The sequence below is a fragment of the Poecile atricapillus genome, chromosome 5, assembly GCF_030490865.1.
Source record: "Poecile atricapillus isolate bPoeAtr1 chromosome 5, bPoeAtr1.hap1, whole genome shotgun sequence".
NCBI classification, from domain to species: domain Eukaryota; kingdom Metazoa; phylum Chordata; class Aves; order Passeriformes; family Paridae; genus Poecile; species Poecile atricapillus.
Genome location: NC_081253.1, coordinates 40,442,655 through 40,468,984, shown reverse-complemented (window position 1 = coordinate 40,468,984; position 26,330 = coordinate 40,442,655). Strand labels below are relative to the sequence as shown.

Genomic DNA, 26,330 nt, shown 5'->3' with positions numbered 1-26,330 from the left:
ATGGATTTACTAAATGAAGCAGAAAATCCTACTGTTTTCTTTCCTGCCCTTGGTGGAAAATATTTGCCTACTCTCCTCCCGACTTCTATCAGAAGCCCTGCAGGAAATCAAACTGTTCAAATCTGCTTTTCTGGTTACAATGGTTTCTAACAGGTCAAAACACTCCGTGGCCAGCAGCAACCTCCTCTTCTCCCTCCCCCCACACCTGGCATGGCAGGGTTTAAACACTCACCATTGATAAAGATTTTTCCCTCCTCTTGCTGATCTCCACCTCATGTTTTCCACCCTCAGAAATGCCCTCAAGGGTGCCTGAGGCAGAGCAAACAACAAGAGAAATGTCCATGAAGAATTCCTGCATTCCTGCCTGGCTCGGCCACCAAGTTTTCCCAGAGTTTGCAGGAGAAATGGAAAGTTCATTTTCGAGGAAAAGCAGCAGGATGCCTCACTCCCTGAGTGCTCCTTCCTCCGCAAAAGGAGCCATATGGCAGCGCTTAACTGCACTCACTGTGCTGGAATGACTTGGCCTTCTGGCTCTCTTCTCCAAGGCTGCCCAACTGTACAATTGCCACCAAGCTGCCACTTGCCTTGCCTGGCACACGCTGCTCCCCCTCCCCGGGCTCCAAACTTCTTCAAGGCAGCTTTGGAGAGCTGCAGTTCATTTCCAGTCTTGGATTTTGAGAGGTCCTAGCTCAGTGTGACCACCCACAGCAGCATGGTGTAGGCAGGTGTGCTCCTGCTGGTCCCCTCCAGGTCACGGCCTCTCCTGTGCTCTGTAAACCAGCATTCCAGGCCAGCTCCTCCTCTTCCTTTTCAGGCCCCATCCATGTGAATTCTTGTTGTCCCCTTTGGGTCAGAGGCCTGAGAATGATTTTTCCCCTGTGTGGCATCTGCCCTCTCAAAAATGAGTGAAATCCCAGGCAGAAAGAGCCGAAAGGAAAACCCAACAAACCTGAGAGTGAGTTCAGGGGAGCATCAAGGTCTGGCAGATCCGTGTCACATTGTGTCACACCTGATCCCACGTTCCAGCTCAAACCATGCGATGGACACCGTGCTCTCCTCTGCTCCAGGAGCCCGTCAAAGTGGCCACAGGGTTCTTGGGTAGCAGCTGATGAAGCAGGAGCTGCTCTTCTCCTTTGGGTCACCTCCTGGAGCCAGGTCTGTTGTGAGGAGACTGGTGGAGGACCTCTCACAATGAGATTGGCACCTCTCACAATGGGGTGTCCTGTGCAGGATCAGGAATTGCAGTTGATGATCCTTGTGGGTCCCTTCCAGCTCTGGCTATTCTTTGATTCTGTTCCTGCCAGCAGAGCTGTGTTTGGGGCAGACAGATCCAACAGGGATGGTCACAGACCTCAGGAGCTGGAAACAGCAGGAAAGGGGAGCCTGAAGTGCTCCAAAAATAAATTCAACATCAGGAAACATGGTACGAGAAGCCAGGCAGGTGTTAAATCACAGCAGCAGCTGCTTTAAGATCTTTTACACAATGGTGTCAATGATAAAATCCAAGTTTCTGTTTCCCTATCAGACAGAATAAATGCTGGAGCCACTCACCATTACAGCCCAAGCAGGGAGCAGGGTCTGGGTGGGCTGGCAGGGGAAAGCTAAGATTTTACATGGGTGAATTAAACAGCAATAAGATTTCATATTAAAGAAAAATATCGTGTTTGGTCTGAAACTCGGTATAGTTGGAAGGTGAGGCTTGCTTCACTCCCAGGAGAGAAGACCCATGGCAGGTTTATCTGCCAGCTTAAACAGATCACTTCACAAATTAATCCATTTCCACTGCCCTGGGGTACCTGGGATTACTGCAGTGCCAGGCTGGGATTGTCTGTGCTGCCGTGTCAGCCTGAGCTCTGCCTCAGTGTCTGACACATCCTCCTGCTTTAGAGAGAAGGATGGGACTTGGGAGGACCAGAAACATGCACTAGGCAGCTCCAGCACAACCAGCTCCCTTTTCCCTGGGCTCTGCATGCCTAGCTGCATTATCAGGGCTCATCATTCCTGCCCCAAACCCGCAGAGTCTGTGGGCACACGGTCAGACCACCCAAAGGGAGAGGAGGAAACTCTCCCCATGTGGGTGAGAACCACGCTCAGCCCTCCAGAGAGGTGGTGGCTCAGCAAAGCTCTGCAGGATCCCTGCCAAGCACTGAGTGTGCCACAGGATCAGGGGCTGCTTCACAGACAATGTGAGGAGAGCACCCATTAATTCGGCTCGCTTTGCACAAAGTCTTATTTTTAGTGCTCGCGAGCGGTGCCAGATTGGCAGCATTATAAATAGAAGACTTCTATTTATCCTACAGTCTCGGTACCGCCGTGCTAAGTCAGTCTTACGACCTCAATAAATCCAGATTAGGTGCTCTCGAGGCTGTGTCACCATAGAAATGGCATCTCCTCTGTGCTCTGACACAGCTGGGGGTGCTGCTGCCTCTGTACCCCAGCCTGGTGCCCTCTGATGTCTCATGACGTGACACAAGCTGGCATTCAAACAAGACATGGGATCCTACCTTCAGACCCATCTCAAAGGTGGTTATGTTCCTTACATTGTGGGGATCTGAGGCTTTGCTTCCCAGGACAGGGAGCATCACACTCTACCCCCTGTCCCTGAACAATGGCCAGATGTTCTTCTGGGTTGGGTTCAGTCAGCTGAGGAAATCGTGGTGCCTTTGACCATGTGTGACACTGGGGCTGGGAGTGAGGGCAGCCTGCTGTTCTGGACAGGTGGGGAAGAAAGGGGTACAGCAGGAAAACAAGTGTGGTTTGAATGTATAGCTTATATGCAATAGTAAGATGCTGCTTTTCTGACAAGCTGACTGTCAATAACAATTAGAACACCAAATCAAAATCACAGAATGGTTGGGGTCGGAAGAGACCTTAAAGATCATCTTATTCCATGGGCAGGGACATCTTCCAGCATCCCAGGTGGATCCAAGCCCCGTCCAGCCTGGCCTGGGATACTTCCAGGGATCCAGGGGCAGCCACAGCTTCTCTGGACACCCTGTGCCAGGGCCTGCCCACCCTCACAGGGAAGAATTTCTTCCCAATATCCCATCTATCCTTGCCCTCTGGCAGTGGGAAACCATTCCCTGTGTCCTGTCACTGCAGGCCCTTGTCCAAAGTCCCTCTCCAGCTCTTGGAATCTCTTTAAACACTGGAAGGGGCTCTACAATCTCCCTGGACTCCTAATTATTCTTCCCCTATTAAAAAAACCCACCCTCTCCAGTCCCCTTACACTCATTTTTTTCCTTGCAGTGAGTTGTTGCCTGATTTAATCTGTGGCATTATGACAATTCCCAGCATGACAAGCATTTCCTAGTGGTCACAGACCTCCCTTTGAACTGGTTGTGCTGGTCCCAGGGACAGGGAGTGCTCCTCCTGCAAAACCCAGCCTTCCAGGATGCCTGCTCCCAAAAATGCCACCTAATTATGCATCCACCTGAGCCCATGCCCTTTTCCAAACCCCAGGCATGCTGCATGCCTGGAGACTGACTGGTCTTCCTCTAGGCTCTCAGCCAGGGAAGGGCAAGGGGAAAAGGTTTGGAAGCCTCCAGTTACCCTGGAATTACCTATGTGGGAACCAGCCTGTCTGGCTGCTTTGGTCTCTGCTGGGAGCCCAGGGAGCAAACGCACTGGGAAGCGAAGCGAATCAAAGAGCAGAGGAATTCCAGCAGCTGGAGGTTTCTGATCCTTTCATCCTCTGGGAGATTTCTGCATTTTCCAAAGCTGGAAGCCTGCACCAGTACAAGCTGCTTGGCTCAGGCACAGTGCTTTGTCTGGTCAGCTGCTTGGCAGCAGGAGGAACACATTGGTTTGGGATGAGCAGCGAGCCTGCTCCAGCTGCCCACGAGAGCTTGATTCTCCTCCTCAGCTGACCTAGAATAGGGTCTGGAAGGAGGGAAAAAAAACCCCAAAAGTGTGAAAAGATGACTGTGGAAAGGAACAATATTATTAATTTCATAATATCATCAAATGGGTTGGAAGGGACTTAAAGCCCATTTCATTCCACCCCCTGCCATGGGCAGGGACAATTTCCAACATCCCAAGTTGATCCAAGCCCTGTCCAGCCTGGAACACTTCCAGGGATCCAGGGGCAGCCACAGCTGCTCTGGCCACCCTGTGCCAGGGCCTCCCCACCTTCACAGGAAATAATTTCCTCTTAATATCCCATCCATCCCTGCCCTCTGTCAATGGGAAGCCATTCCCCCTTTAAAGCCTGGATCTGGAATGGCTGCTGGAGCGTCTGGAGGTGTGAGCTGTATTTTGTGGGCAGGGGAATGGAATTAAAATGCAAAGTGAGACAGGTTGTAAAGGAGAAGGGAATTAAAAAAAACCAAAACAATATACCATTAAATAAAAATAAATTAATAAAACATAAAAACCCCCGACAACAACAAACAAAAAACGAGATAAAACAAGCCAGGCTTTGTGAGTTAATTGCCATGAAATGCTGTCCAGGTTTAGATTCACAAACCTGGGCACTCAAACCACCACAGAATCACCACAGCCACCTGTGCTGCTAAACAGGGATTTCAGCCAACTTCCAGTGCTCAGGATGTGATTGCACCAGGATGGGGTGAGGATCTGGGATGAGGATCTGGGATGAGGACATGGGTGCTGGAGCTCCCTGGTGGGCAATGATCCCATTCCATGGCAGCTCCAGAGGTTTCAGAAAAAGTTCCCTCTGCCTGAAATGAAACCAGCAGCGTTCAGATGCTCTCAAAAAATTAAAAAAAAAAAAAAGAAAAGAAAAAAAAAAGAAAAAGAAAAAAGTAATTTTGTTGAAATGTCTATTTTGGGATTAAAATCTTCAGTCTTTTCAGGACAGAGAGGAAATTGTGCTGCATAAGGCAGTGGTTGGGAGGGTGAGGGTCCCATCCAAGCCACCCCAGCTCTCACCCCAGCAGTTTGGTGTGAACACACCAAGCTCAGCAAGAACAGCCCTGTGGCTACAGTGCCACCGAGCCAGAGGGACAGCACAGGCAGCTCCTCCGTGCTTCCCCCTTGGAAAGGGAAGTGGAATAAAGAGCTGAAGCCACCCAGATGGAGCTATTAATGGTTTGGCAGGAGGGTGGGGTGTCCTGTGGTTTGTTAGCACCCCCACCTGGTCTGTCATCGCTGGCTGCCCTTCCAACACAGATCCAGCTCCTAAGGACACGCTGGATCCTGCCAGAACAACAGTTTGTGCCTTGGATCTCCCAGCCCTGGCATCCTCTGCCTGCAGACAGGTCTCCTGCTGTTTGCTCCTGACATGAGGAACCTCTCACCATAGGATGTGGAGGTGACACTTTGGCTGATTTTCCATGAATTCTGCCTGAGTGGAAGCAACTTGAGACTGGAGAGATCTCCTGGATCCCAGCTCCCAATAGCACACCCCGCTCTGGGACCATATTGTGCCTATCCAAGGACAAGCAGGGCACTCAGCAGCAGTGCCTCTCCCTCTGGTTCCTCCCAGACACACGCCAGGGTGCTCCAGAGGAGGAGGAAACAGGCTGGAAAGCTGACAGCTTGGTTGGCTTCCCTTGGATCTCTCCCTGAGCTGCCAGCTAAGCCAGACAGAAAGCTGCTTCCTTATTTATTTCATAATTAAAGAGAAAGGCATCTTCTAGGGAGCCCATTTTCCTCATTTACCAAATGAGGTTACAATAGTCAGTGGTTTGCCCAAAGATTTATGCCTTCAGGATCCTTGGGATCCTTGCAAGGGAGCTGGAGTTCTCTGCTCCACCAGTCCTTCATCACTGAGGCTGAGGACGGCACACAGCCCCTGGAATCAGCTGGAAAACACAATTTTTTTTTGCTGGAACTCATTTCAAGCCTAGCTGTCCCACTGCAGTGACCATAAACTAGCTGCAAAGCAGCTCCTCCTGCTCTGAGTTGTCATACTAAAAAAATAAAATTAAAAAAAAATAAAATCCACAGAGCAAATTCTACTCTCAACCTCAGCCCCGCTCCAGCACCAGCTCCCCAGCCGGGGTAAGTCAGTGTCCAACCAATATGAAGCAGTTTAATCCATTTATGCCTTGTTCAGTGGGAAGACAACCCCTTCCCAGACCTGAGTTTCCTGCACAACCACCATGTGCTGGGAATGGACAGAAAAGGTTGGAAGAGCCTCCTGTCCCACCTCATCCCACAGAGCCTTGAAGGCAATCCCAGGACTGCCCCCACCCCAGAGCTGAGGCAAATCCTGCCAACCATGAGGTGTAAACGTGACACTGAGCTCAGTGGAGAAGGAGCACAATATTCATCTTGGCTTTCTCATTTCAAACCCTTGGAGATGAGCTCAAATCATCCCTCAAGCTGACCACAGGCTATGTTCTTCCTCATGCCTCAGTTTCCTGCCACAGTTACAGGAAGGAATTGTTCCCTGGGAGGGTGAGCAGGCCCTGGCACAGGGTGCCCAGAGCAGCTGGGGCTGCCCCTGGATCCCTGGAAGTGCCCAAGGCCAGGCTGGACATGGGAGCTTGGATCAACCTGGGATGTTGGGAGGTGTTTCATGGCAGGACAGTGGAACTGGATGATCTTTAAGGTCCCTTCCAACCCAAACTGTTTGAGGATTCCCTCCTGACTGGGCCCAGAGGAAAGAGCTCTCTGGACATGCTGGCTTTGGGCCCATCCCTGTCCCCATCAGGAGCAGCAGTTTGGTGTCACTAACTCGAAGCAGCCCCTGAGCGTGCAGTTTATGTATTTCTAGTTCATTAAGCCTTCTCCTAGCGACAGTGTTTAAAAGCCATGATGACGCTTCATTCCTTCCCCCCCCCCCCCCACCTCTGCTGTTTGGCTCTTGAAAATTAAAAGATAAGCTTTGTAAATCTCACCGAGAAGAGGGAACTGTCACTTCAGCTTTAGAAGAAAAGCCAGCAAAGAAACAAAATTCCTCTTTTGGCAGAGGAGGAAAAAAAATCCATTATTAAAGGCTTAGAGACAAAGGCTCTCGACACAATTAAAGGCAGACCTAAGCCTTTGAAAGCAGAGGGCATGACACTGGAATACACACAAGAGGTAGAGATGAAAGCCTCCATTGTGGGGCTGCTGAAAAAGTTACGGAAAAAAATAAAGAGGAGAGTTTCAATGGATGAATTTGCCTAAACCAAACTGGATGAGAAGCTTCCTAGAGAAGGGCTGGAGCCTTCCCTTGTGTTTACACAATGCCAAGAGCCACTGGGCTCAGTCTTAATTAGGATGCTGGGGCATTACTGGAATAACCTGGAGGAGCGAGGGTCACAACATTCATTAAGCGGAAAGAAAACAGGGCTCCAATATTTTCTGTGGGAAACTTTCCACCTGGGAAACCTGATCCTCCTCTCCAGCCTGCTAAGCTGAAGCAGAAGATGTTCTGGTGTCACCAAGACATTCGTTTCTCGGGAGAGCTGGTTGGGGACGCGGTGCTGCTCTCCAGGCACACAGATGACTCAGCCCAGCAGCGGTGGGAGGATGTGGCCACCTCTGGAAAACACTGAGCTTTCCTGGCTCTTCCAGCCTCTAAATTAAGAGCACCAGATCCAAGGACAACGAATGTCCAGGATGACAGAAACGTTGTTGAACTGCTTTGCTCCAAAACCTGCCCCTTGCTCTTGACCCCTCCGTGTCCAGCCAGCAGCACCACAAGCCGAACACTCACTGTGTGATGCTCCCAACCACCATGGAAATGTCCAAGACCCCTCGCTGCCATTTGTCAAACCCTGTGCGGGTAAGAGACCACCAGCACCACTCCAGAAAATCATTAATTTGCCATCCACCCTCTGCTGCAATTGCCCAAAGCCAGGGTGGCCTGACCCTACGTGGCTGCACCACGCTGGGGAGATGATATTTCTGCTGCCCTGAACTCTGACTCCTCCCTGAGAGGCTCAGATGGCTCTAAAAGAGAGCAGCTCCCTCTTTGCTGTGGGTCACACGGGCTACAGCAGCTACGTGTCCCTGGAAGGGGATGCTCCAGTGGTGGCTGCTTTTCCCCACCTGCTGTGTTAACACAGGCAGTTTAATTTTTATTAATGCTGGGTTTAATCCAGGGCTGTGCAGGGAAGGCAGGAGTTACTTATACCCAAACTTAGCACCATTTTTGGGAGGTTGCAGGGGAAGACTGTGTGGTAAGGACACACAGTGTCCAGGGTCCCCTAAGTGCACAGGGTCCCAGGAAGGTCTATCATTACAGGTACTTTTTAATCCTAATTCTCCTCTCCAAAGAAGCTCCTGGGATAGCTGAGCCTGTTTTTGGATGACTTGGGTAAAGGCCAGAGCCATGCCAGGCACACTTACATCCTGCTCATAGCCACAGGCCAGACTAATTCACTGTCCTCCACTCTGAAAATAAAAGCAAGGTCCAAGGATGGGTTTAGATTCTTTTTTTTTTTGTGTTTTCCATTGGTTGGTTTCGTCACCAAGGAGACCGAATTCCTACACTTGCTGTTTTAGACATTTTGCCGGAACGTAAATCCCGGCTCCTGTGGCAATGGCCATCACAGCACAATTACATAAGGAACGTGTTGTGTGCTGAGCTGGAGCTTTGCTCGCTGCACCTGTGATCTGCTGGGTTTTTACAGCCATCCAAATGGGAAAACAACATCCTCTGGGTCTGCTCTGAGCCCAAATCCCTCCTGGCATCGTGGCCCGGAGTCACCTCGAATCAACTCGCCTCATATCCATTTAGAAAGTCCTGCATAAAACACAGCAAGGCATCAGGGAAAGGAAAGGAATTCCTGTGCTCCTGCAACAGCAAATGAGGAGTGAATCCAGAAAATACCACTGCTACCAGGCCTTTTCCTGTCCTCAGTGAGCAGTAATGCCTCTCTGTGCCCTAATCCTGGCTGATTTTTGTCCCTCCACCCTCTCAACCCCGCTCCTAAGGGTGAGATCAGTTTTCAAAGCACTAACCAGCAGCACCATTGGATGGTGTTAATGGGAATTCTGTGCCAGGGATGCCTTTCAGAGGGCAGGACTTGCCGAGTTTATCCTGAGTCCCCCAGGACACAGACTGTCTCATGTTGTTTGCCTGACGCCTGCCACTCTGGCCTCCATCTCTGTAGCAATCCCGAAAATCATGGACCTGACCAGAAAATGGGAGGCAGAGCTCCTGCAAGGAGGGAAAGGGCTGCAGGATGTCGAACCAGGAGATAAATGGGGTGCTTGCCATGGGTCAGAGATGCCATCAGGGCTCTCAGAGCTCAACACAAACCCATGGTGGGTCACTTATATAAATGGTTACCTAATGATGTGTCTTCCCAGATCTGCATCTCAGGGAACTGATCCGCAGGAGAGGTGGCTCAGTAACGCATCGGGGAAGATGTGTCAGGAGGAATTTGTGATCCCGGGTGCTGGAGGTTTTGGAGGTGAAAGTGTTGCCTCTCTGAGTCCCCCCCAAAGCAGCCCAAAAGAGGAAGCCAGTGAGCTGTTGTGCTTTGCAGCAGAGAGATGCCCCCATACACTGCTCAGCATCTCTGCATTTGACCTCCTAAGCTCCCAAAATGAAGCCCAAACACATCTGGGTCTTCAGGACTAGCTTTTTACATCAGCCCCTATTCTCTCCTCTTCTAGAATCAGCAACAAAACCCTTCTTGAAACAACAGCTGGTTTCCATGATCTTATATTTTCAAGCCAGCTCCTTAACAGATACTCCCTTCTCCTCCTCCCCCCACCCCAGTTTTAGCTGTGTTACTGCTCCATCTGGTCCCTCCGTGCTTGGAGGAATGCCAATACCTCCTAGGAAAGAAAAAAAACAAAACACGACTCCTCTTCAGTTTGGGATTGCTGGGAAAAACGTGAGCAGGGAGTGGCAATGTCCGTGTCCGTTTTCAGTTCTGATTCTGGAGCATCCCCGGAGGCTTCCAGCAGCTCTGAGCCTGTGTCTGCTGCCAAGTGAAGGTGGTCCCAAGTCCCCTGGGTGTCTCTGTGTACCCCCCCCCCCCTCTTTCTGAGGTGCAGAGAGAGAAGCTGAGTAGCTGACACTGCATGGAAAACCATTCCACCGGGGTTTTAACCTGTTTGAATCTCAGGCATTCTTTTCCTCCTGCTCTTCTCCCCACCCCCCCCAAAAAAAACCAAAAAAAAAAAAACAAAAAAAAAAAAAGAAACAGCAGCTTCTAAAGATGTTGGTGAGGGCAGAGAGAAGTCCTGAAAGATTTCTCTGTAATCTGGGAGGCTGTGGCACCATTTCTCACCTGCTGCACAGAAACCTGCTGCACCAACTCTGCTTTCCTGCTCCTGAGCCAAGCAGCAGCAACACTTTTTCAGGATTGGTGAGTGGGAATATGTAGTTTGCCGTTTTTGGCTAAACCAGACCAGACAAGCATCCTGGAAAACATCAGGAAGCCCAGTCCAGGATGAAGTAAAGGCTCTGGGGTACTTCCTATTGTTGCTGGTGCATGTGAGGAAAAGTTCCTTTGTTTTTAGGACAATAGCTTCCTTGCCTCCAGGGATCCTGGTTCCAGCTCCTTTCTTGCCTGTGCTACAGCTCAGGAATGAAAAACAAAGAAGGAATTGAGGAAAGCAAGTGCAAGCAACCCCAGGAAAGGGTGGGTTTGTGCTCCCCTGAGCACGGGCTTTGTTAGGGCAGCCAGGGAGGTGTGAGATTATGGCAAAGGGGATTTTCCCTGCTGGTTACAGCCACCTCTTCCCGTGGCAGAGACCCCTGCTCCCCTACAGTGGCTGTGGCTGGGTTTATCACAGGCTCTAGGCTAGTGAGACCCATAAGGGTCAGGGATATAAAATCTCCAGGGCTCAGGGCCATCCTGGGAAGCTGCAGCCCCAAAAGCAGGGCGAGCCAGCTCAGTTTGCCTCTCTGCCAGTGGGCTGTCTGCATCCAGCTCCTGTCCTCAGCTGCCTAATCCAAGGAGACAGCAAAGACACTCACACTGACAGGCGTCCTCCTGGGAGTGTGACTGTGCCTGCCAGGGAAGTGTCTCCACGGCGGCTGAGCATTCCGAGCTCCGGGAAGGGGGTGATGCCAAGGCAGGGGAGGAGGCAGCTGGCTCATGCCACAGTGACTTGCCAGGAGAGCGAGTTCCCCATTTAAATCAGCACAGCCCAGAGAGGTCTCAGGTGGAGAAGGTAGCCCAGGTAATTCCCAGGACCAGCAGAGCTGGAAAATGATTGTCCTGTGCTTAGAAACACATCGTGACACAAGTTACGCTTTTCTTTTAAACCAATAAAGAATCATGGAGTTGTTAAGGTTGGAAAAAACCCTCCAAGATCATCAAGTCCAACCATTCCCCCAGCACTGCCAAGGCCACCACAAAACCACATCCCTGTGGCAACGTGCAAGTGCCTTTTGAGCACCTCCAGGGATGGGGACTCCACTGCCCTGGGCAGCCCCTTCCAATGCCTGACCACCCTTTCCATGAAGAAATCCTTCCTGCTGCCCAATCTAAACCTCTCCTGGCACAGCTCAAGGCCGTTCCCTCTCATCCTGTCCCTGTTCCCTGGGAGCAGAGCCCGACCATCCCAGTCCTGTCAGGAAGTTGTGCAGAGCCAGAAAGGCCCCCTGAGCCTCCTCTTCTCCAGGCTGAGCTCCTTTCTCAGCTCCCTCAGCTGCTCCAAAACCTCACAACCCTGCCTCACAATGCACACAGGCACATTCTTAGATCCAGTTGAAAGGGATTCTGGATCAATCCCAGCCATCAGCAGGGCCTTGGATCCCCACCCTGCCTCCCCACCCTGGCACTGGGGATGTTCCCAGAACTCCAGGTCTGGCTTTGCTCTCAGCCTCTGGACATAAAGCCAGGTTTTAGAAGGTGTTTCAAAACCTTTCTCCTATCAGGAAAGATTAATAGCCCCAAAAAAGCTTTTTCGGGGTGATATCCATCTCAGTTTTGCAAAGTGAGGGGGACAAATCCTTAAAAAGAGTCAACAGTGATGATGCCATGGCTTGGGAAGGTCCTGATGAAAGGAACAGAGAGGTTTCTACCCCCTTCCACAAGGGTTGGAGCAGAGAATAAGTTAACAGCCCTCTGCACCACTGATAATTATTTGTGAGGAATCAGTGAAAATTAATTAGATGTTAGGAAGCTTAATTAGGCTTCTTTCCTTGAAAGGAGAGCAAAAATTAGGGACTCTCACATCCTCCAGTGCCACCATCCCAGCTTAGCTGAGCTGAAGGCACAAGTTACACCTGGTCAACCATGGCAATGCTTCCTGGAAAGGACCAACAAGGATCGAGTCCACCCCAACAATCCCACCCTGTGCATCCCTGAGGCATCATCCAAAAGCTCCTTGAGTTCTGGCAGCCTTGGGAGTGAGCCCATCCCCTGAGGAGCCCATTCTAGGTGTAGGAAAGCAGCCCCAAGTCTTGCTTTCAAGACTTCCAAGCACCAACCTCAGCCAGGGAAACCCTTGCTGTGCCTTGTGCTGCTCAGCTGTGCAAGGCAGAGCATCCCTTCCCTTCAAACCAGCTCCGAGCACCCCTTTCTGCTCCTGGAGACACATGGATGGATGGGCCTGGATGTGTCACACAGCAAGGTGAGAGGCAGACCCTGGCACGTGGAGCAGGGAAGGAATCCTTTCCTCTCCACAGAGCCTGCATCTGGATTTCATCGAGCTCGTGGCAGACCATTCCCAGAAAGGGAAACCCAGAGCGAGCTCCGAGCTGATTAACAGCACAGGTCTTGAGGGATTGAGTTATGTGGGGGGATTCATGGGGCTGAACAAGCCTTGCTCAGCCAAGTCATGATTAAAGGAGTTAACAGCCAGGAGGGTTAAAAAATCCAATGGCACATCACTGTGGGAGAGGCCCAGAGGCTGATCTGGAAGTGTGGAGATAAGGAAATGGAGAGGCTTGGCCTTGCCAAGGATGGACTTAGACTTGCAGAAGTACTCACAGGGCTGAGGATGACACAAGGGACAAGAAGGGGAGGACCCACTCTACGATCCCAGAGGGGCTGTGTAGCTGCATGAATCCATCAGGAAGGGTTGGAAAGGTTGCCTTTCCAGCAGGACAGCAAGAAACAGGGCTGTCATCCAGCTGTGGGTCAGACCACAGGTCTGGATGAGCTCTCCTGGATTTTCTCCCAGGGTGGTGTCCCCCGAACAGCTGCCCAGCTGCAGATGGGCACTGCCTGCTCCAGCAGAGCAAGGATTGAGAGATCCCAGCAGCTGCATGGGGCTCCCTCTCCCCAGCAACCGATGCAATTTGCAGAGTGATTCAGCAGGGTATCGATTGAACTCTCTGCAGACAAATGACCTCTTTCTCTGGGCTTTTTAGTGCAAGGGCTTCAGTCTTCTGCATTAATATTTTAATAGATTTACAGTGGAGTCACTTCACCTCAGCAGGGAGAGGGAGGGAGGGAGGGAGGGAGGGAGGGAGGGAGGGAGGGAGGGAGGGAGGGAGGGAGGGAGGGAGGGAGGGAGGGAGGGAGGGAGGGAGGGAGGGAGGGAGGGAGGGAGGGAGGGAGGGAGGGAGGGAGGGAGGGAGGGAGGGAGGGAGGGAGGGAGGGAGGGAGGGAGGGAGGGAGGGAGGGAGGGAAGGAAGCGCAGGCTGGGAGGTTTGGGGTTTCTGTGAGCAGGCCATGAAATTGAGGTTTTTCAATATAAAGAAGTTCCTACTGCTCTTAATTCCCATTAGCACAGCACCAAAAGCAGCACACTTGTCTGCAGTTCTCCAGTCTGCAGCTCAGAGAAGGATGAGGGATCAATCATGGCATCATTTGGGTTGGAAAAGTCCTCCAAGGTCATCAAGCCCAGCCATTCCCCCCAGCACTGCCAAACCCACCACTAACTCACATCCCCAAGTGCCACATCTACATGGCTTTTAAATCGCTCCAGGGAAAGGGATTCCACCCTTGCTCTGGACAGCTGTGCCAGGGCTGGACAACTTCTTTCCATGAAGAAATTTTCCCTAAAATCCAATCTAAACCTTAACCAAGATGAGCTACACTGGGGGCAGGGGGGCACAGCCACCGACATCCTATGGCTTGGGTGAGGCACACAACTCACCCAAAAGTCCTCTCTGCTCTCATTCAGCAGCACAAGAACTCCTGGCAAAGGGGCTTCTCAGTGGTTGCAGAGCACATTTTCCCTCCAAAATATTTTTTCCCCCCATTTTTCCCTGTACAAAGCATGCAACACACAAACCACAAACCAAGACCTCAGCCATCACAGCCTTGGAGGAATCCAAGCTGATTTATCCCAGCTGGGAGGAGGCATCTCCAAACTGGAGATATTTCATCACCACGTGGCTACTGTGACAGCTTGAAATGAAATCCTGCAGCATCAGGGATCATCTGTATCCCAAATCCAAACAGCCTGTGTCATCCCCTACAGCAGAAAGCAACTGCTTTTTGGCTGTGAGCTCTGAGAAGGGGAATGCCAGCATTCTGCAAGGAGCAGCCATCGATAGGATAACGTGTGGAAATGGTGCCAGCCCAAACTCCCTCCCTGCCTCTCTTTGTCTCCAGAATCCCACCCTTACACAGAATTACTTCTCCAATGAGTCCTTCCCTAACCCAAAAAGTTTGGGGTTTCCAGGCTATTCTTGAACAGCTTTCATCTCCCCTGCATTGTGGAAGGAAATCAGAGCTGCTCTTTTCTCCCACAGAATGGGAATCTGCCACCAAATCCAGATGCAACTGAGACCTATGGTATAACAAACTTCATTTCCAACACAGCCACTGCTACATCCCCTGCAGACCTTCAAATTCGGCAGGAATTCCATGGCTGCAGAGGTTTCAGTCATCTTTAAAGGATGAGCTCATCTCAACCCTTTTCTTACATTGAACTGAAGGTGTTTTCTCGCATCCAGGACAAAACTACAGCATCCCACCTCTATCCAATTCTCCTGAGCAAACTTCAAAGTTCAACAGAGAGCTCTGATAACAAATGAAACACCAAACCCACAGGGAGAGTTACAAACAGCACCTATTGCTCCTTGGAGTTACCCAGACAGGTTTTTACTCCTTTCTAAAGGCCGGTGATGAAGAATCTCTCCCACCCCACCAGGTAGAACACATTTCCACCACACAATAGTCCTGAATCCACAGCACCAGGAAGGCTGCATTTGCTCAGAGATTTCCAGGAAATGAGTCAATCAGCAGAGGAGAAACACTGCATTGAAAAAGGGAACGGGAATTTAAAGGGATTCTTTTCATGTTAACCAAAAGAGCCGTCTGAGATGCAGAAGCCACTGAATTTGCCCTTAGGCTGTGGGGAATGAGTCATTTTCTTTTCTCTCTCCCTATAAATGTCATTCCTTAGTGACTTCACCTTTTTCTCTGTACTTCTGGGAGTGTGTCGGGCACTGCTTAAAGGTTTTTAACACAGGGAGAGGGTTGTTGGCTGCCCAGCCGGGTGTTTATTATAATTATTATTATTTTTCTCCTGGGGCTGGAAGCAGAGGGGCACTGGGTCTTCTCTGCTGCTTTGGCTGGCTCAGCTAGGGATGGGTGAAATGTGGGGGAGACCTTGGAATCTGGTCTGCAGAGCAGATGGCTCCAGCTCTCCACTAAAGGGCTGCCTGTATCTAAGCACCATTTAATCCCTACCCACAACTTCACGTTTTCGAGAAATGAATAACAGGAGGACACTTCTTCTACCCAAAGATCTCAGAGGGAGCCTGAACCCTAGGAAATAAATCAGCCAGGAAAGGGAGCTGAACCACAGCAGCAGCACAGCACCAAAGTTAGGAGACCCTAAAACCCTGACACATCCAGGTCCCACACAACAACCCAGGACTCGACAGCCCCCAAGGTGGTTTAGATCTCTGCACATCCCATTTAGCCCAAGGAGTAACCCAGGAACTTGGGAGGCTCTTTCTAACCAAACTCAAGGGACTAAGAGGAGCCTGCCTCCAGCAGGAATATGTGGGCCACAAAGCTGCTTCAAGGGCTGAAGCCCCTCTGCTCTGGAGCCAGGATTCAGGGAGAACTCAGAGCGCCTTCTAGCACCTAAAGGGGCTCCAGGAGAGCTGGAGAGGGACTGGGGACAAGGGATGGAGGGGCAGGACACAGGGAATGGCTTCCCAGTGCCAGAGGGCAGGGATGGATGGGATATTGGGAAGGAATTGTTCCCTGTGAGGGTGGGGAGGCCCTGGCACAGGGTGCCCAGAGAAGTCTTGGATGCCTCACCCCTGGAAGTGGCCCAGGCCAGGCTGGACAGGGCTTGGAGCAGCCTGGGATAGTGGAAGGTGTCCCTCTGTATGGCAAGGGATGAGATGGTATTTTGGGTTCCTTCCAACCCAAGTCTCTCACTTGTGGAAGGAAAGCACAGCACAAACCATTACAGGATGGCACCTCTGCTCTGAACTGCACTGCTGGAGCTGGGGCACAGCTGTGGGGACTGGGATAAAATGTGGGGTCCTGCAATTTAACAGAAATCTAGAAAGGCAGAGAAAATTGGTCCATGAGATTTCCTACCAGCCTGTGTCACCAATCTCCTGCTGCTGGATGTGTACAGGCCAGCAGGAAAGTGGAAGAGAAGGATTTGGAGCAGTGAATGACATAAAAATTCCCCTCTCTAGCTGAAGCCTGCACTGATGGCAGCCCTTGCATTCATGCTGCCATCTGAAGCTTTGTCCTGCTGTCTTCCCACTGTGGCAGCACAGGAGCAAGCGACAGGAGCACAGAGATGCCCCCATGTCCAGGCCTCACCCCTGCCCCAGAAGCCCTTTTTTTAGGGAAGCTGTTAAATCAGGCTTCACACTGTCTCCTGCCCATCCATCATCCCAAACAATTCCTGGTGAGGGTCAGGTACCAGGAAGAAGGAGTAGATCAGCCTCCAAGGAGCTCTGAGGTGTTCACAGAGCTCCAGAGCCCAGCTCTGGGTCCTTCACAGGATCCTCCATGGCTGAGGAAAACCTTTGTGCTTTGGCTTCCAGCAGGCTGAGCAACTCAAGGAGCTGCTCTGCAAAATATGTGTGTAATTCTGGAGAGGTTTTTTCCAGCTGACTTTTAATGAGATGTGGTCTCCCTCCTCCCACCAAGCTCCCCTTCAGATTAACTTTGTTCCCTGCCTGGCTGGTTGAATCCCCACCAAAACACATCTCAGAAGCTGCAAAGGAAAGGGAAAAACACACTTTCCCCTCTGGAGCAGCAGCACAGCAGAGAGGCAGCTGCACCCTGTGCTGCAGGGATGTGCTGGGCACCTAATTGCACACACACATTCCCGCTAGTTCATCCCCTAATCCATCCCACATGCATCTGAGCACGGAGCTGGCCCAGCCCAGCCTTTGATGCATCCGCCTGCCCGAGGAAGCGGAGCAGATGTGGAGTTATCAGCTCCATGAGGACTCCAGGCAGCCAGGGGAGGAGGTTGCCTTTGGCTGAGGATGAAGGCACCTTTCTGCTTTGGACAAGGACAGCTGAACTCAGCCCACGTTCCCCCAAAACCCCGCTGGGCCAGCGGTGCTGTCTGTACTCAGCAGGGTCTGACCTGCGCTTCAGCCACAGGCCCTCAGATTGCCTCCTCAGCAGCCAGGGCTTCCAAAGTGATGGTTTCTGTGTCTCCATGCACAACTGCACTCCCACATTTCCACCTGGGACACTCAGTCCCTTCTCAGAAGGCCCTGTAGTGTGTCCACAAGCCCGTGGCCTGCTCCAGGCTCTGCGTCTGCAGCATTACCTACGGAGAGCAGAACATGCTGTGATGATTTTTGGGACACTTCCAGGGATGCTGACTCCACCACTGCCCTGGGCAGCCTGTTCCAAGGCCTGACCACCTTTTCAAGGAAGATGTTTTTCCTGCTATCCAATCCAAACCTGGCCTGGAGCAGATGGAAGGAACACTTTCCCTGCCTGGCTCTGAGCTACAGCAACCTCTGCTCCTCCCCATCAGGGAGGGTTCTTCCATGACATGCAAATGGTGGGATGCTCCCAAATCTGGCACAAATGGTAAATACAGGACTGACGTGCTCAGGTGAGGCATAAATTACAGCTGCAATGGTGCAGAAGTAGTTTTGGCATAGGAATCAATGAATCATAGCATGGTTTGGGTGGGAAGGGGTTGCAAAGTTCATCTCACCCCTGAGACGGGGGACAGGGGAGGGGACACCTTCCACTACACCCCAGATTGCTCCAAGCCCTGTCCAGCCTGGCCTGGAGCACTTCCAGGGGTGAGGCAAGACTACTCCTGTCCAATGGGAATACTCTGGGAATAAAGGCCTGGGAGGAAAGCAAAACAAGAGGTACAGAGCTCCCCATAGAGATGTGACTTAATTGCAGCCTGGATCTCTTTGAGGCAGCTGTCCTTTGCACATAAACATGGTGGACATCTCTAAAAGCATTTTTTTTTTCTGTCCTGCCTTTTTCAAGAGAAGCTTTAGTTACAGCAGAAACTTCACAAGAGTTTTCAGTGGGGTGGAGAAAGTGCTTTGCTAAGGTCTGGGGTAATTACAGTGTTCAGTTTACCCTGAAGCTCCTTGAAGGCCAAGGAAATTGCTATGGGCAATAAATAGAAAAGGGTGGTCTGAGGGCCTGGTCTCCAGCACAAAGTCCATAATTTCAGACTGGAAAGGAGATGTTAATCTTTCTCCTTTTATTATTTTTTTTTTCCTTAGCATCATTTTTAGTGGTTTTACTTAAAAAAAACATGTCAAACCTAGCCCACTCTTCACTCCAGTACAAGATTTTTTGCCTTGATGTGTCCCTGAGCTGTTGTTCCAGCCTAGGGGGATGGTGGCTCACTGGATACCTCAAAATAAAAAAAGTAAAGTCTGAGCTCTCCTTGGACCACCAAAAATTCACACTACCATAATGATTTCATTAAATTGATGTTACCACAGTAATATCATAAAAATTCCCACTAACCATACACATGCAGGAGCATCTATGGACAGGACATGGACACAGGAGCACAGCACAGCAGCCCAGAAAACCTCACAGCTCCAGAGCTCAGTGACCTGTAGGTTCCCAGATGCTGCTGAACGTGGGCCACCCTCAATGGTGGATCCCAGTGCATCCCTATTTTACAAAGGATGGGAAGAACCAAGGGGAATTTCTCAAGTTTTGTTCCACTTCTCCAGCTTCCAGCAGCAAATCTACCCATGACATGAGACTGGTTCCTCAGGAAGAAATAGGATGCATCAGAGCAGAGATTTTCCCAGGCTCAAAGTGCTCTTTTCACCCCCCATATTGCATCCTTGGGTTCCCAAGCAGGAAGGTGTGGAAGCTGAGGAGCCCACATTTGGACTTTCCCAGAACCAGCTCAGATTTCAGCCTCTTTCCCCTAAGACACTGAAATCTGCAGCAGGTCAGAGCCCAGCCAATGCCTTCAGGATGGAAAGGATGCCTCTTCTGCTTTTGTCAGACAGGAGCCACTCGTCTCCACATGGCAACTCCCTCACGCCAGTAGGAAAGGCCTGGAACAACATCCCAGCTTAGAGCTGGGAAGGATTATCCATTCCATCTGAAGGAAGCAAAGCAGCTCCACCATTACTGAGCAGGCTGTATTGTATGGCACAGGAGAAATAAAAGGGATTAATTAAGGCATTGGCAGCAGAAAGAAAGCACTGACAGGTGCCAGGCCAAAACACACATCACAGGGATTTAACTTCCCTTCTGAAGCACCACCTCACCTTTCAGCAGGATGTTTTGTCACCTTTTAACTTCTCCTGCTTAAAAATTTGGTGGCCACTCTGGCTGATCATGCCTCCAGCCACGAAGTGCTTCACCTGCTGAATGTTTTCCAACTTGCCCTGTCCTGATCCCACTGAACTCCACAGGCATTCTCCTTTCTTTGTTAGAGCAAGCTGACAACACTTCTTAATGACTCAGAGTGCATTCCCCCCCTCCCTCCATTCCTGACTTTTCCCCTTCTATTGATCCAATTCCAGCATCCCTCACTGATGCCAGAGCTTACAGATATGAGATGTAACAGTGAGGCAGCACTTTATGGCTCAATATTTGATATAAAAGCTTAAATGAGCTGCTGTAACAACAGCTGGCCTGCATTTCATCTTCCTTGAGACGTTTACCCCAGTAAACACCTAGAAGTAAATTACCTAATACTACTGAAGCACAGATAGGAGCTCAAAACCCACCAGAAAAAGCCTAAAATATCCTCTGGTCCAAGCCAGTTCCAGGTGTTTTGAAAGCAGGTCCATGCAGAAAGTCTTGGTGACACGGTTTAATGCTGGGCTTGGCAGTGCTGGGGCAGTGGTTGGATTCTGTGATCTTAGAGGACTTTGCCAGCCTTAATAGTTCTTCTTTTACCTTCAAGCCTCCCCCCAGAGGCAGCTGCACTGTGACTCTGCCTGGCTTTAAAAATCAGCTCAGCTGAATTGATTTTAAGCCAGGCAAAAAGCCTCACAAAAAGTAAGCATGGCTTTTAGTGAAAAATATGACCCTGTTACTCGTCATCTGAGGATTTCACTGCCTTAGAGCCCCTCAAAAGTCACAAAACTTCCAAGCCCACTCAGGTTTCACTCCAATTTCCTAGAAATTCTTGCTGATGCTTGGGTAGGAGTTGGCCTACCAGCGTCACTCTTAATAAGAACAGGTTTGATTAGACCATGCACCACCCTAGGAAGGACAATCAGACGTTATCATTAATCTCAAACAGCATCACAGAGGAAAAAGCCCTGTTGAGGGAGGCATCATTAGCAAGAGCTGCATTTAAGCCCAGCAGTGCCACTGCTGTGAGCATTTAAGGCTTGTGAGCACTGCTGGGAATGTTTCCCGTCCCCCCAGGAGTTTCCAGACTCCCTGGACCTGCAGGAGGGGAAGCCTCCTCCGGAGATGCTCTCTGGCATTAAGCATTTTGACACAAATCATAAAATTTGCCATGAATTTGATGTCAAAACAAAAGCATGTTAAGGATTTAACAGCCTCTGTTTATTTAATTGCACTTAAACACATTGCAGGAGGGACACCCGGCCCCTCTGCTCTTACTGTGCTCGCTCTTCCCTCATCCTCTGACTGCAGCATGGGCAGAACACGCTTTTGGTAAAATTTTTGTTCAAGATACGAGATGCAAACACAGAGGGCTTTTTGTTTGAAGCTGCTGCAGCAGAGTGGCAGCGAGGCTGGGCAGCAGCACCGGGGCAGGAGTGGCAGAGGGCCTGGGCTGGGCTGGGCTGAAGGAAGAGGGATTTATGTTTGGCCAAGGGATAGCCAGCCTGGTTTAGTCCCACAGGGAGGCAGCCAGCAGTGAGGGAGAAGAGGAGATGCTGTAGGGGTATCCCCAGGTACCTCCTGCTGCAGCAGGGCACTCTCGACTGCCCCACAGCTGGTACAGGGCAATAGGGGGTAGATTTTGGGGACAAGCAAAGAGAGTCACACAGGGAGTCCCTCACAGCACCTGTGTGAAGAGCTGAGGTCCTGCACCCAAGCCCAGCCCTCTGCCAGCAGACAACAATTAAGCAGATGTTTAATTAAGGTGTGCACATCTTTCCCTGCCTTCAAAAACTGGATCTTACAGAGCCCAGCTTACAGGTGCGGCCTGCAGTGTCTCCTGATAAAACACACACACAAAAAAACATGCCAGAAAATGCAACACTGACTGGAACTATACCCAAATGAACTCACAGAGGCTGAACTCAGGCACAGAAAGCAAACCAGGGTTGAGGCTGGCCAAGGCAACCCAAAATATTGGCAGGAGCTGCAGCGCTGCCGTTTCCTTGGCCGAGGAGGTGGCAGTGAGGGATGCTGGTATCACCATCAGCAGGCACCATGCCCAGCTCTCCCATCCATCAGCAGGGCCAGGAATTGCACACACAGATGTTCTCATCTTCCTCTCAGTGTTCCTTATCAACTCCACCACCTGCATTCCTCCACCTTTCCCCTCAAGAGCCACACCTGCTTCTGCAGCAGGCAGTCTTAAAAGCCACTCACCTCCATAATTCCTCTTGACTTACAACCAGAAATAAAACTTCTGATACCTCAAGGCTGCCCTGCCTATGGCCAGAGTTCACATTTGCTATATCTGGCCATAAAAATGACCTTTTTTTTTCCACTGGAAAAAACAATTCAGCTGTCAGATATGATGACCAAAGTACTGTTTTTTTGCAAACAGAAAAGCTTTTAAAATCTGGCCCCTGGTTTAGGCTCCTGGGTCAGTATGAACTCCAAGGATGACGGGGGAACTGCAAATATTTCATGAACTCTGGTGAACTCACATTGCACATTCCTTATTCGTTCCTCTCTACAAAGAGCTGCTCAAAACTTTTGAAAAGGTACATTTAACTTACCTGAAACTCTAAACTCTTGCAAAGAAACAAGAACGGGGCAGATTTCAAGAGCTCAGTCTGGAGGATGCTGACTCTAATGAACAGTCAAAAGGCCTGCTGGCCAACCTGGGCCTTGGGCAAGGAGAGTGGCAGTGCCAGAGGGCTGGATTAGATGGAATATTGGGAAGGAATTGTTCCCTGGCAGGGTGGGCAGGACCTGGCACAGGGTGCCCAGAGCAGCTGTGGCTGCCCCCGGATCCCTGGAGGTGTCCAAGGGCAGGTTGGACAGGAGCAGCTTGGGACAGCAGAAGGTGTCCCTGCCCATGGCAGGGAGTTGGAAAGAGATGAGCTTTAAGGTCCCTTTCAACTCAAAATATTCTAGGATTCAATGCACTGAGACCCACGGAGTGGCAGAAATTCAATTCAACCCACAGAGCTCCTTCTGCTGACAAGGCCACATCAGCTTACAGGCAAATTGTCATCCATGCACTTTGAGAACCTCGGCGCTGAAACATGATCCAATCCCCTGAGGAAAACACTGATCTGCCGAACGAGAGGGAGGTGACACTTGCCTATGGCCAATGGCAAAGGGAACACACAGCCAGTGTCACTGAGTCCTGCAACAATCACAGCACAGCCACCACGCTGCCATGCAATCCTCACACACAAAAGGCAACTCCTTCATGCCAGTTACATTTAGGATTAGATTCCACCCCCCCCCATTTTGCCTTTCTCCAGGATCTCTTGAGACTTCAAAGGCACCTTTTGCATCACACCAGGATGTTTTCTCATTACAGGGAGCAAGCTTATCAAACAAGTGCTGCTTAATTCCACCCTTCAGCCCATAAGCAGTGACCCAGATTCCTGATCTCCATTAGGAGAAGCTGGCCCCTGAGAATTTTGGGCTGGATAACCAGACAGGAAGACTGCCAAAACAAGGACATGACGCAGTGAGAGGCAGAATGAGCCAAAGCAGTCCAGGAGTTTGGCCTTCACCGTGGTCACGGCCGCATCAGGCACATGGAGATGGGTTCATTCCCTGAACTCCAAGCACCAGGAAGGGATATCCCACCCTCACAGGCTGCTGTAAGCTCAGACCTAGCTGGAGGGCTGCAGTTAGAGTGTAGTGACCAGAAGAATATTCAAAATGACCCAGGAATGGCACCTACTGGCTCTCGTTGGCCAAGCCCTCCCGGAGTCCCATTTCCAGACTGCCAGGCTCAACAGGGGAAGTTGAAATGTGAAATAAAACATGGAGAAGTTACAAAGAAACCCAGGAGGAGATGAGTACAGAGAGAGGCAACCAAATGCTGCAGTCATACTGGGCTGTGCAGCTTCATCATAAATCACAGTTCCTCCTCCAAATGCGTTTTACACACTCCAGCCAGATCCTGAACAGTTCCTCTCTGCTGTGTCACACTAATAGAGCCAGGCTACTGCTGTCAAACTGCGCCCCACATCTGTCCCCAAAGAGGATTTGGGATTAAATCCCCATGTAATGGATGCTCCTGTCTCTTGCCAGGAGGGTTTGCAAGTTGTACCTCCTGAGCCAGGTGAGAGAAGCACAGCTGGGTGGCCCTGTGGGAGCACCTGAAAGATGGGGACAATTTTTTTAGGAGGATCTGTTGCCGTGGGACAAGGGCTAAGAGACAGAAACCTGTCCAACAGCACCTTCAGAAGACTAGAATCATAAAATAGCTCAGGCTGGAAGGGACCTAAAAGTTCATCTTATCCCACCCCCTGCCATGGGCAGGGACACCTTCCACTATTCCCAGGTTGCTCCAAGCCCCATCCAGCCTGGTCTTGGACGCTTACAGCTGTGTTTCCTTTCCAAGTACCAGGCATAAGTGATTCTGCAGCCAGCTGTGAGGTGCATCTCCCACAGAATTCAAAGCAAACCCCTTGTGCCCAGACAGGGTGCTGTCTTCAGGGAATAACTCATGCTGAACACATGGAATGTCTGCTGCTCCTGGCTGTGACTCTGCATCCAGGGAGCTCTGTTTGCTACCTGAGCTACCAGAGCACCCAGGCTGGAGGCATCACAGTTTATCCTGACTCTAATGGATTGTGGCAGCCCAGATGGGCCAAATACACTTGGATTTGGCAGCATAGCTGGAGCCAGGATGTAAAGAAACCAAATCCTGTGTGTCCATGGAGGATCAGAGCTCAGCCCTGCAGCGAAACAGATGTACAAAGCTTGGTGCAAGGACAGGCAAGACACATCAAAGCTTTACACAGCTTTTTTGTTATTGTTTTTTTTGGCTTTTTTATAAACCCAGTCGGCTGCTTAATGCCTCAATATCCCTCCTGAGGCACAGGCAGGGAAACCCCTCTCTCCAGAGCCAGCAGGTTCAATCCTCTCCATCCCACAGCCCTGTCACTCCCCATGCTTGTAGGCACAATCATGGAGTATAATCATGTTCCTTTTCAAGGTCAGGCCAAAATTTGGGGTGGGAAGTTGGCACATTATGGAAAACAGAGAGGCAGGTCTCCACTTGGCATCAGCAGCTCCAGTTGGATGCATCCAGGTGCATTTCTGCCAACAAGCCTTGGAGTCCTGCTTCAAGGAGAGCTTCCAATGTACCCCAGCCACTTCAGGAAGGCACAAATGCCAGCTTCTGACACCTGATGGCTAATTTTATAGGAAAACTTTTCCTGTGGAAGAGGCTACACAGGGATCAGGAACTGTAGGATTGGTCCCTTCACAGCTGAGCCCCAGAATATTCCATCTGCTTCCCTAATGGCTTGTCTACAGCAACATTTTCTTTGAAGGCTGCTCGTTGAAAGAAGCTAATTGCTTTAGAGCAGCCAGAATTATTCATTTTGAATCCTTCAGTGCATAAACACCCTTTAAAATTCAGAAAATAAACCACCACCCCACTTGTGACTGGCTAGCAGAACGCACACAGCAGCGAGCGATCATCTCAAGTGCTGCAATCCCTGGGGATCTAAAGCAGGGATGTGTGGAAATCTGTTATCCTGAGGGAACACAGAGCTGCTTCTGGGGGAGGAACAGACTGGCTCTGGAGGAGCTGGCTGTGGATCCATGCCTTTGTTGATGCCAGTTTCCCCCTGCCCTTCTCACAAGGACAGCCAGGAGGAGCAATCCTCCTCCCTGCACCACCACGCATTCCCCAAAAGTCCTGTAGCCAAGATTCCCTCTGGAGCCTCAGTCTCCCTTCTCTCCCCAGGAGGTGATGCCACTCTCCAGCCCTAGGCCAAGCCCCTGATATTCTTCCAGAGTCCACCCACACTCTTCTCCACAAGGCACTTGAGAAGCAGAAAGCTGAACAGAACTCACAGCAGCAACAGAACTGGGCAATTCCCACAGTTCCCAGTGGTGCAGGACAAGTTCCTAGAGGAATCAATAGAAATTCCAACATGACTTGGATTGGAAGGGATCTTAAAGACCATCTAGGCCCAACTCCCTGCCATGGGCAGGGACATCTTCCACTAGACCAGGCTGCTCCAAGCCTGGTCCAATTCAGCCTTGAATATTTCCAGGGATGGGGCAGCCGCAGCTCCTCCAGGAAACCTGTGCCAGGGCCTCACCATGCTGCCAGAAACAAAAACAGGCAAGCCAGACCCATACCAGGATTTGTCCCTCCAGGTAAGTGTCCCAGAGAGTGGGGTGGGGGGGGGGTTGGAGCAAGGAAGATGCATCCTTGATGGAAGGGGATCAGATCAAGGAATGCTTAAGCCAAACACGTGTACATTTGTCTGTTGACACCAATGAAGGGACAAAAATATTCAAAACAGAGGTGACATTTCATGCCTGGAGACTGAAGTCAGCCAGGACATCAGAATTCTCCTCAGCAGCTGATTTCCCACATTTTCAATGGTTGTGCTAAATCATTAATAGAGGTTAGTGCTGAACTCACCCCAGGAATGCTGAGCTGAGTCAGTGCTGCTCTCCCAGCTCCGGTTTATCCTTGCAAATCAGCTCGAGATGGATGGCTCCCTTAATTCTGCACCCAAAAATAAAACACATGTCAAGGCTTATTCCAGGAGTTTGTCAAGCAGGTGCTGATTTGTGGGATCACACAGGTTCCAATGGTTCTGATGCATTCAGCCCTTCACAGGCAAAACACTCCACACGAACCAAGGCTTCCCAAGCAACAGGGGAGGCTTCTCACTGGGAATCAACTCCAGCCCCTGGAATTTGCCTAGTGAGCCATGCAGCTCCCTCCCATCCCACTGGCATCCAGGAAAGAATAATTCCCTCTTCAAGGGGCTCTCCAAAGGGTTTGGCATT

At 50.6% G+C, this 26,330-nt stretch overlaps 1 long non-coding RNA gene across 1 annotated transcript in view; it reads right to left on the bottom strand.

Moving 5' to 3' along the window:
• The window catches only part of LOC131579473 (uncharacterized), a 50,863-nt gene extending 24,837 nt beyond the window's left edge, over positions 1-26,026 (bottom strand). Inside the window, exon 1 of the long non-coding RNA XR_009277716.1 lies at positions 25,957-26,026. This is a non-coding gene — a long non-coding RNA (uncharacterized LOC131579473). The remainder of the gene's footprint in view (positions 1-25,956) is intronic.
• Positions 26,027-26,330: the final 304 nt, after the last annotated feature.